A 10,525-nucleotide genomic window follows, 5' to 3' on the forward strand; every position below is an offset into this window, starting at 1 on the left:
CGTCTCACCCGCAAAGCCCTCTGCATCACAGGTGATCCCACTCACCCATCACACAGCTTCTTCAGCCTGCTGCCATCAGGGAGGAGACTGCGGAGTCTCCAGGCCAGGACCAGCAGACTGAAGGACAGCTTCATCCACCAGGCTGTCAGGAAGCTGAACTCCCTCCCGAACTTGCCCCCCCTCCCCTCTTCTTCCCCAGGCACCACTGAACTATGAGCCCTTTGTCACTTGTCACTTTACTCAGACTTAATAAGGTATTTTTTAATTAGTGATTTTTTTGCACTAAAAATCTTTTATCTGCACTGTTGTTCACTTCATTGATTTGCACTATATCTGTCATTTATAATTTTATTATATGCCTTTTTGTTTTTACATTCCCTTATTGTATAGTTGTATCTACATTTTATATTTGATCTAGATTTTTTTAGGCTTTAATGTTAATGTTATCTGTATGCACCAGGGTCTGAGAGTAACGCAATTTCGATTCTCTGTATGTATGTACTGTACATGTGGAAATTGACAATAAAGCAGACTTGAACTTGAACTTGAACTTAACACCAGCAATCTAATTAAACATCTGAAGACACATCATAGCGCTGAATACACACAGTTTAGTCAAGCTAAACAAGTAACTCAGCAGCCAACATTAAAACAGGTTTTACAGAAGCACAAGAAGATGTCCAGAGATAATCCACAGGCACTAAAAATAACAGAGGGAATTGCATACTTTATTGCACTTGATGACCAGCCATTGTCGGCTGTTGAAGATATAGGATTTTGACATCTTCTTGGCATACTGGAGCCGCGATACGAAATTCCGAGTTGCCATCACATTACAACCGCTATGCTACCGAAAGTGTTTCATGATGTGAAAAAGCACGTCAGTGGCTTGTTGCGTGACGTTTTGACCTTCAGTTTTACAACAGATATTTGGTCAAGCAGTGTCTGCCCAATTTCTTTGCTCAGTTTAACTGAACAGTGGATTGATGAAAACTTTACTCTTTGCCAAGCCACCTTACAAGCAAAGCCGTTTCGGGGTTCGCACACCAGCAAAGCCATAGCAGACGCGTTCGATGGGATGCTTCAGACCTGGTGCATTCCGAAAACCTCTGTCCACGTTGTGCTACGAGACAACGCTAAAAATATGATTAAGGGCATGAATGATGCTGGACACCCCAGCCTACCTTGTGCCGCTCACACTCTCCAGCTGGTGGTCCACGAAGGACTTTTGTCACAGAGAAGTGTTGCTGATGCATTGGCTATTGGACGCAAAATCGTTGGCCATTTTAAACATTCTCCTCTAGCCTACTCCTGCCTCGAAGACATCCAGTTAGAGATCGGTCAGCCTGCAAAACGACTACAGCAGGACGTACAGACCCGCTGGAACAGTACATTTTACATGATCCATCCCTGATTGAGCAGAAACGGGCACTAGGAGTTTTTGTGTCCGAACATGAACTCCCTGATAATCTCACGGCTCACCAGTGGGCACTGCTGGAGAAGGTTGTAACTGTTCTGGGTCCATTTGAGGAGTTAACACGAAAAGTTAGCTCTTCTGAAGCTATGGCAGCAGATGTGATTCCTGCTGTCACTGTATTGCAGCGATTTCTGTCTAGAGAGACCGACGATGACCATGGCATCAAAATTATGAAAGGGACTTTAGCTGCAGCTGTCAGGAGGCGATTTTCTGATGTGGAAGAACAACCCCTTTACAGCATCGCTACTCTACTCGACCCCAGGTAGGTGTGTGTGTGTGTGAGTGCGCGCGTGTTTGTTTCTGTGTGTGCTTGTGGGTCTGTATCTATGTGCGTGTGTGTGTGTGTATGTGTGTCTGTCTGTCTGTGTGCGTAAGTCTGTGTCTGTGTGCGTCTGTGTGTGTGTGTGTGTGTGTCTGTGTGTGTATCTGTGTCTGTGTGCGTGTGTGTGCTAGATAGCGAGTGAGTTAAAAGTTGCCAATGTCTTGCTATAAAGTACATTTTAGTATTTGATTTTCATTAATAAATTATTTGATTAGGCTATGTTATTTTTAATAAATATGTATTGTCAGATGCCTCATTTTTTTCCCTCTGTTATAGGTATAAAATTCTTTTTTTCTCTAACACCAACACTGCTGCAAATGCCAAGGAGATGCTGATGCGTGAGCTGTTGAGGTCGTCTAGAGAAGAGGAGAATCATGACCTGCACGAACCTCCTGTCAGAAAACCATGCAGGGACCAGGCAAGCAGCAGCCTGGACAGTATATTTGATGAAATAGCAGATGAGCAAGCACCAGTCTCTCTAAACAGAGCTCAAGTAGGTTCTACTGCACAATTATAGACATACCTAGAGGATACCACAATTTCTCGAGAAGACAAACCACTACAATACTGGGCAGTTAACAAAGTGCGGTTCCCTACTCTGGCCAAAATGGCATCCAGATACCTCTCAGCACCATGCAGTAGTGTTGACAGTGAAAGGCTGTTCAGCTCAGTGTCACATATTGTGAATGACAGGAGAAACAGAATCACAGCTGATCATGCAGAGATGATTTTGTTCATCAAAAAGAACCTGCCTCTCATTTTCCCAAAAAGTACCTAAGCTAGTTCAGATCACATTGCTGACTGAAATGTTTGTTTAATTGAAACAAGGGAGCTGTCACTTTGCCACATAGTTTAATTGTTGTTTAATTGAAATATGCAGTAGTTTAATTGAGACTTGCAATAGTTACATTGATGTTTTGTTTAATTGAAATATGTAAGTGTTTCATTGAGACTACACAACAGTTACATTGAAATTGAGTTAAATTAAAAGCTGGAGACGTTGTCAAACATTTCATTGATATATTGTTGAGTTGACGGTGTTGACTGTACAATACGTTTTATTTATATTTTGTCAGTTGTGAAGACAGTGCCAGTATTGAGGCTTTTTGTTTACACAGAAATATATATAATTTATTTTTTATTTGAAATTGCCTACATGTATTATTTTAATCATTATTTATTTTAGCCTTGTTAAAACAAGCAATGAAAATAAAAACAGGTCTTCTAACCTGTGTTCTAAAATAGTCTTCTTTTCTGGTAGCCTGTAATTACTTTCTCGGTAGAAATATCGGTATCGGTACTCGGTATCGGCAAGTACACAAGTGTAAATACTCGTATCGGTTTGGAAAAAAATGGTATCGGGCCATCCCTATACAGGTAGATAGATTAATTGTTCTTTGACCCCTAGGCCTATAAGCCAGGGTGCTTCATAGTGCAGTTCCAACACTTACGCACTTAGCACCCTCTTATTCAGCCAACTGCAATACATTGCCTTCGCTGTTCTTTTTTTAGCAACTTATTTTATTGTCTTTAAATTCAACAAAACAACAGCAATTCAAACAAATCAGGAAAGGGGAAGCAACAGACACGTAAATAATTTTACATTTAAAAAAAAATAGCTTTTATGGTCATTACATTATATATTCCAAAATCCTGGTAGAAAAACATTGCCATGCATCAAAGGTTCTAGGTTTAGCCATGTTCATTGACGCTGTTGTACATTCACAAGTCAATTTTTTAAGGAGGCTTTAATCCAAAATATTTTTGCACACATGTGCGGAGTAAACCGATTTCGTATTATTGTCTTCTGTTTTTTAATGAACTTATAAAAAGAGTTTGAATGGTAATTGAGAAGACATAAACATGGATTAGACATGTAATGTAATCAATTTGTAGTAAAAAGGACAAAGCAGAATTCACATGTGTCCATTGCTTGACAACAATTACACATTGCCAAAATGTGGAGAAAAGTACCTGATGGTACCGTGTTACAGATATCACAATTATAGGTTGAGTGCAGTTTCATTTTAAACCTCTTGTAAGGAGTTATGTATGCTCTATGGATGACTTGGAAATGGATAAGACAATGATCCATGTTTTCATAAGTTAAAGTTAGATTAGACCATACCCTCTCCCAGTCGACTGATAAGTCAAAATCTGTTAATTCACGATTCCAGATAGATTCAACAGAAAAAGGCTTTGCAGTGTGAACATTAAGTTTACTGTAAATTAAAGAAACAGATGGCTGACCAGAGAATGGTGTGATCCTATCCCACATAGGATGAGAGGAAATAGGTTATGCCCAGTGAACTCTATACCCTTTTTAGAGTTAATAACAACTAGACGATTCCTGACCTTAAACATCCTCCAGAATTGGAATAGATTTTGGATACCCAAGCCTAAGTATGGCTTAACATGTTAAATAAAATGCTCTTTTTTTCCCTACTGAACATGTGCCTGGAGTCCACCTTCGTTATTATACCAAACTACACTTTCAATGTGATGTTAAACCATTCGAATCAAGAAGACTCGTGTTGTTTTCTTTGCAGCATATACATCCTTGTGAAAGTGTTCTTTAGCCTGTTGAATTTCATCTATGGCATTTAGCTAACAAGGAAATATACATATTTTACATATATATATATACACCCATAATCCACATATTTTTTTACTGGCACCTTTCTATTCACACAGCTTTTTATTCCTTTCTTTTCTTTTAAACCCTCACTTAACCTTCTTTGCTTTTGCCCTTCATAAAAACCAACCACATAATTTTATAAATGAATGTTCTGTTCAAGATTAGTTATAAAATGGTTGCTCCTGGCAACAGGGATAGAGATAGGTGCTTAACATAGTATCAAACATGACCATTTATGAGACTAATATCATGTAGATAGAACAGAACAATATAAACAGTTAGCTTCTATGGTTCAGTGTCATAATATTTTGTCAGTACGTTTACTTGTACTCAAGTAAATTATTCCTTAAGTAGCAATACTTTTACTTAAGTACTATTTCTTAGTACTCTTTCCACCACTGCAGTCAGCAGTTCAGTTCTGGCTCTAGGGCGTTCACTGATGACATCACTCTTCTGCTCACCTCTGACCTCTCGGCAGCAAAGTCAGTCAACATAATATAACAAAATAAAACTGATGTAAAGATTTAATTTTGATAAATTCCCCTTATAAAACTAAACTCCACATCTGGTTCAGAAATGTAAATTGCAACTTACTCCCAGCATGTAACATATACATGTAAAAATAAACCTGTGATTGTTTAGGGGCAGTTTCTTTATTAGTGTGATTGGGTGACTCACCACCAAATTATGAAAGGGAAGGATTTTGTAAAAGCTTATGGAGGTGATTCTTCTGAGGCAATATATGATATAAAGACAGCTTGGGAGACGTTGATTTTCTTAAACACAATTGTACTACTAAATATAAGAATCGCTATATAACAGGTGATACAGGTCAAAAGATTATTGTGGATCAGTGTATTTAGAAATATAAATTGCAAATAAAGCTTAGTGTGTTTGGGAAATATACTGTTTAAATAATAAAGTAAAACACCAGCTCTACACCAGTCGAAGCAGTGAGGTGGAACTGCTTGCCCCAATACACAGCGATATATTCTTTCAAGAGAAACTTTTAATTAATGGCTTGGATTTAAAATTACGGTTTATACGGGCAAAGGATGAATTCTGTCTGATGAGGTCCGACGACGTGGCTTACAAATTACATATAGCGGCGGCGTCTCTATTTGTCAAAAAAATTTCCGTATCGCCCCAGGTGAGACTGGCTCACGCCCAGACGCTGCTCTCGACCACGGCCAAGTACCCCATCGATAGGGTCTGTCTAAAATCGTTCTCCATACCCGGCAGCTCTCGCGTTTTCAATCAAGAAAATCTGTTTTTAGGAACGCTGCCAAAGTCTATCGTTATCGGTATGGTCGATAACGACGCATTCACCGGTTCCTACGACAAAAATCCATTCGCGTTCAAACATTACAATCTGGAATTCCTAGCAGTCTACGTGGACGGTCAACAATTTCCCGCCAAGCCTCTACCACCTAATTTCGATGCCGGTTTGGCGGTGCGCGAATATTATCAGCTGGCGATGAAGACCAGGAGATACCTTAAAGATTGACCACTCTGTATCGGCAGGAATGATTTCCTGAACGGATACACGCTCTACGCATTTAACCTGACGCCGGACGAGGACTGCGGTCAGCACATTTCCTTCATCAAGTCCGGGAACATCAGAGTCGAAGCTCGTTTCAGACAAGTGCCGAATACCGTTAATTTAATAATTTACGCCGTATTCGACAGCCTCATTGAAGTGTCTAACCCCTGTTTCACACCGCAAGCGTGAGCGGCAAGCGAGCAGCGCGTCCGCGCAACTACACCGTCACTGCAGCAGCAGACTCTCGCGAGTATTCACACTGGAAGCGTATAAGTACAGCTTCACAGCAGCAGCTGCAAAGCGTGTTCGGCAGAAAATATAACCATTTCAAACAATAGGTATAATTCTTTCAACATTTGTTTTTATAACAATACACCATACTTTCACCCAAAACGGTTAATTAAAAAGTTTAAATGGGTAAATACATATTTGTTATACTTAATTTTCTTTTCTGGCATAATTGTTAAAACACTAGACATTGTCGTTGTTGTTAAAACTCTTGGCATGCTTATTCTGTGCATTTTGAACAAGTTTTGTGTAAAATCATATTTATTTTTCCATCAAAAGTGTGCTTTCCATTTAATTGAGCGTGAGCAGCACAGCAAAAATAGACCGGACGCCGAAACCCCCGCTTCACTGCTGTTCACGCGACGCTCCTGCTTGACGCTCACGCGCTGCTCCTGGTCCCGGTGTGAATGCACTCATTGATTAACATGGACGGCTAAAAAAATACGTGCTGCTCGCGCGCCGCTCACGCTTGCAGTGTAAAACAGGGGTAACCGCAGACAGGTACTGATCGATCACTACTGAGAGATGAACACGCTACAACTCACAGCTATCATGGATAAAATAGCATGCAGTACTCATTTTCTCGGGGTTCTACCCAGCGATCAACTACCCAAAAAACCGTTGAGGATACCGTCATTCTGCGTCATTAATACCGACGCGGCTCGATTGCCGGGTGAGCATTGGATCGCCGTTTATTTAGACCGAGAGGGGACCGCTTGTTTTTTCGACAGCTTCGGCAATCCACCCAACAGCCCCTGCTTTCCAATCAGCATCAATAACTTTCTAGCCGTCAACAACGTTGACGTATTATATTCCGACAGACTTGTCCAGGATTATTCATCGGATACCTGCAGACAGCACTGTGTGTTTTTTCTATATCATTTAGCCAGAGGTCGCGACTATAACCACGTGATGTAACTATACACCGATGATTATATTAAAAATGATAAAATGGTGTCCCTCTTTGTGAAGAGATTGAGACCGCATGTTTGTAATGATAAAATGTTATCGTGCGTTCATTGCGTGCAAACATGTTTGACGTAAAAATAAAAAGCTTAAACCATTATATTTCTTATTGTCTTTTATTTAATCATAAGATACATATTAATGCTCACACAAAATCTAAGGAGTCGTTACATTTCCAGCCATTGCCCTCGGCCGATAGCCGACGATTTAAACGGCGAGTCTTCAGAATCTGGAGCCAAGCGAGGTCAATGTCAATGTCAATGTCACCTTTATTTATATAGCGCTTTAAACAAAATACATTGCGTCAAAGCAACTGAACAACATTCATTAGGAAAACAGTGTCAATAATGCAAAAAATGAGAGTTAAAGGCAGTTCATCATTGGATTCAGTTATGTCATCTCTGTTCAGTTAAATAGTGTCTGTGCATTTATTTGCAATCAAGTCAACGATATCGCTGTAGATGAAGTGTCCCCAACTAAGCAAGCCAGAGGCAACAGCGGCAAGGAACCGAAACTCCATCGGTGACAGAATGGAGAAAAAAACCTTGGGAGAAACCAGGCTCAGTTGGGGGGCCAGTTCTCCTCTGACCAGACGAAACCAGTAGTTCAATTCCAGACTGCAGCAAAGTCAGATTGTGCAGAAGAATCATCTGTTTCCTGTGGTCTTGTCCTGGTGCTCCTCTGAGACAAGGTCTTTACAGGGGATCTGTATCTGGGGCTCTAGTTGTCCTGGTCTCCGCTGTCTTTCAGGGATGTAGAGGTCCTTTCTAGGTGCTGATCCACCATCTGGTCTGGATACGTACTGGATCCGGGTGACTGCAGTGACCCTCTGATCTGGACACAGACTGGATCTGGTGGCCACGGTGACCTCGGAACAAGAGAGAAACAGACAAATATTAGCGTAGATGCCATTCTTCTAATGATGTAGCAAGTACATAGGTTGTTATGGGAAGTGTTTCCGGTTCCGGTTTACCTAATTAATGCAGCCTAAAAATCGGATTTGGATAATAAAAGCATATTAGTATGTTATGTGTAAGCCAGGTTAAAGAGATGGGTCTTTAATCTAGATTTAAACTGCAAGAGTGTGTCTGCCTCCCGAACAATGTTAGGTAGGTTATTCCAGAGTTTGGGCGCCAAATAGGAAAAGGATCTGCCGCCTGCAGTTGATTTTGATATTCTAGGTATTATCAAATTGCCTGAGTTTTGAGAACGTAGCGGACGTAGAGGATTATAATGTAAAAGGAGCTCATTCAAATACTGAGGTGCTAAACCATTCAGGGCTTTATAAGTAATAAGCAATATTTTAAAATCTATGCGATGCTTGATAGGGAGCCAGTGCAGTGTTGACAGGACCGGGCTAATATGGTCATACTTCCTGGTTCTAGTAAGAACTCTTGCTGCTGCATTTTGGACTAGCTGTAGTTTGTTTACTAAGCGTGCAGAACAACCACCCAATAAAGCATTACAATAATCTAACCTTGAGGTCATAAATGCATGGATTAACATTTCTGCATTTGACATTGAGAGCATAGGCCGTAATTTAGATATATTTTTGAGATGGAAAAATGCAGTTTTACAAATGCTAGAAACGTGGCTTTCTAAGGAAAGATTGCGATCAAGTAGCACACCTAGGTTCCTAACTGATGATGAAGAATTGACAGAGCAACCATCAAGTCTTAGACAGTGTTCTAGGTTATTACAAGCAGAGTTTTTAGGTCCTATAATTAACACCTCTGTTTTTTCAGAATTTAGCAGTAAGAAATTACTCGTCATCCAGTTTTTTATATCGACTATGCAATCCATTAGTTTTTCAAATTGGTGTGTTTCACCGGGCTGCAAAGAAATATAGAGCTGAGTATCATCAGCATAACAGTGAAAACTAATATGAGTGAATATGAAAGTGAATATCTCTTCGCCTTTTTTTTATAAGGTCTAACAGGCGGTGATGGGGGTTCTACAGGGTTACTCTTTAGAGCCGAGTCTCCAAACTGCGGAGCCAAGCAAGGTGAATATCTCTGGGTCTTTTTTTTTTATAAGGTCTATCAGGAGGTGATGGGGGGTCTACTGGTTTACTCTTTAGAGAGTTAATCGTGCGTCTGACCTGTTGATTCGGCACCGTAGAAAAAGGGATGTTTAATTCAGCAAAGGCGCGTAGAAACTCTGACCATCCTGGAGGTCTCCGGTCATCCCTAATGTTTTGCTGGGCCGTAACATTTTTTAGCAAATCGACCATGTGAACCTTGTACGGCTTTACCCCTGAACACAAACTCCCCGGATTTGTTCCACAAGCTTAGTCCTTTAGCTTTAGACATCTTGTCTAATATGTATCTGCTGTTTTTCACACCTCTAGATGGTACATTCTTAAGAACTTTGTCGACGACAGCCTCCTCGGCTTTACCGTCTTCAATGTTAGCGGCAGTCGGCGATTCGTCTTTATGACCGGGATCAAGATCGGGTAACGAAAGCATTAAAACACCACTCTCACGATCCCCTTGTTTAACGATGGTCAAAATCCTGCTCAGGGTATGGTTGTAAAGTTTGACTTTTTCGTAAGGATTCAAATCGGCGCGGCGTAAAATATTTCTTATGGCAGCGTCCAAATCGCTCTCCACGGTCCGTTGAATGTTCTCGCGAGCATTTTCACTCTTGAGCTTATCCAGTTGATGGTGAGGGACTAAATACATCTTTTCGGCATACTCCATCCTAACGATTCGCTATCAAACTCGTGAGAAACGGCACGGTGACGCTTAGGAGCGGTAACAGGAACCCTCCCTTCTGGTTGAAGACTTGTTTCTTGGCCGCTATGCCAATTTTTTTATTGGCTACAAATTTAATATCCGCTTTTCTCTTTTTCAGTTTTTGGTACTGTTGCCTGTTGACCGAAATGACGCCATAGAGGATGTTTAGAGCCACTTCGCTTGTAAAATAACGCAGATTGTAAAATAAGGCGTCGTTGTTTAGGAGTGGCTTTATGTAGCAGTTTTAACACAGGCAGATGCTTACAAAGTCTGGCGGACATGGTTATCACGCTCTTCTTTTTTTCGGGATATAAACCACTTGACGGTCTGAAAGCAATCCTGTTCTGAGACGGTACTGCTCCGGAGTTTTTGCTTTATATTCTATCATTAGCTAGTCGAAAGGTCGGTCGGCCGCGTCGTGATAACACTCCATAAAGTATTTTGCGTTTCCGGGGTACATTTGACGACCTAGCATCGCCACTTGATGGACGTCCCGAGGATTTTTAAACAGGATCATGTAATTGGCATTTAAGCTGATGGTTCGGCTCGACTT

Source organism: Carassius carassius, chromosome 18, assembly GCF_963082965.1.
Source record: "Carassius carassius chromosome 18, fCarCar2.1, whole genome shotgun sequence".
Taxonomy (NCBI): Eukaryota; Metazoa; Chordata; class Actinopteri; order Cypriniformes; family Cyprinidae; genus Carassius; species Carassius carassius.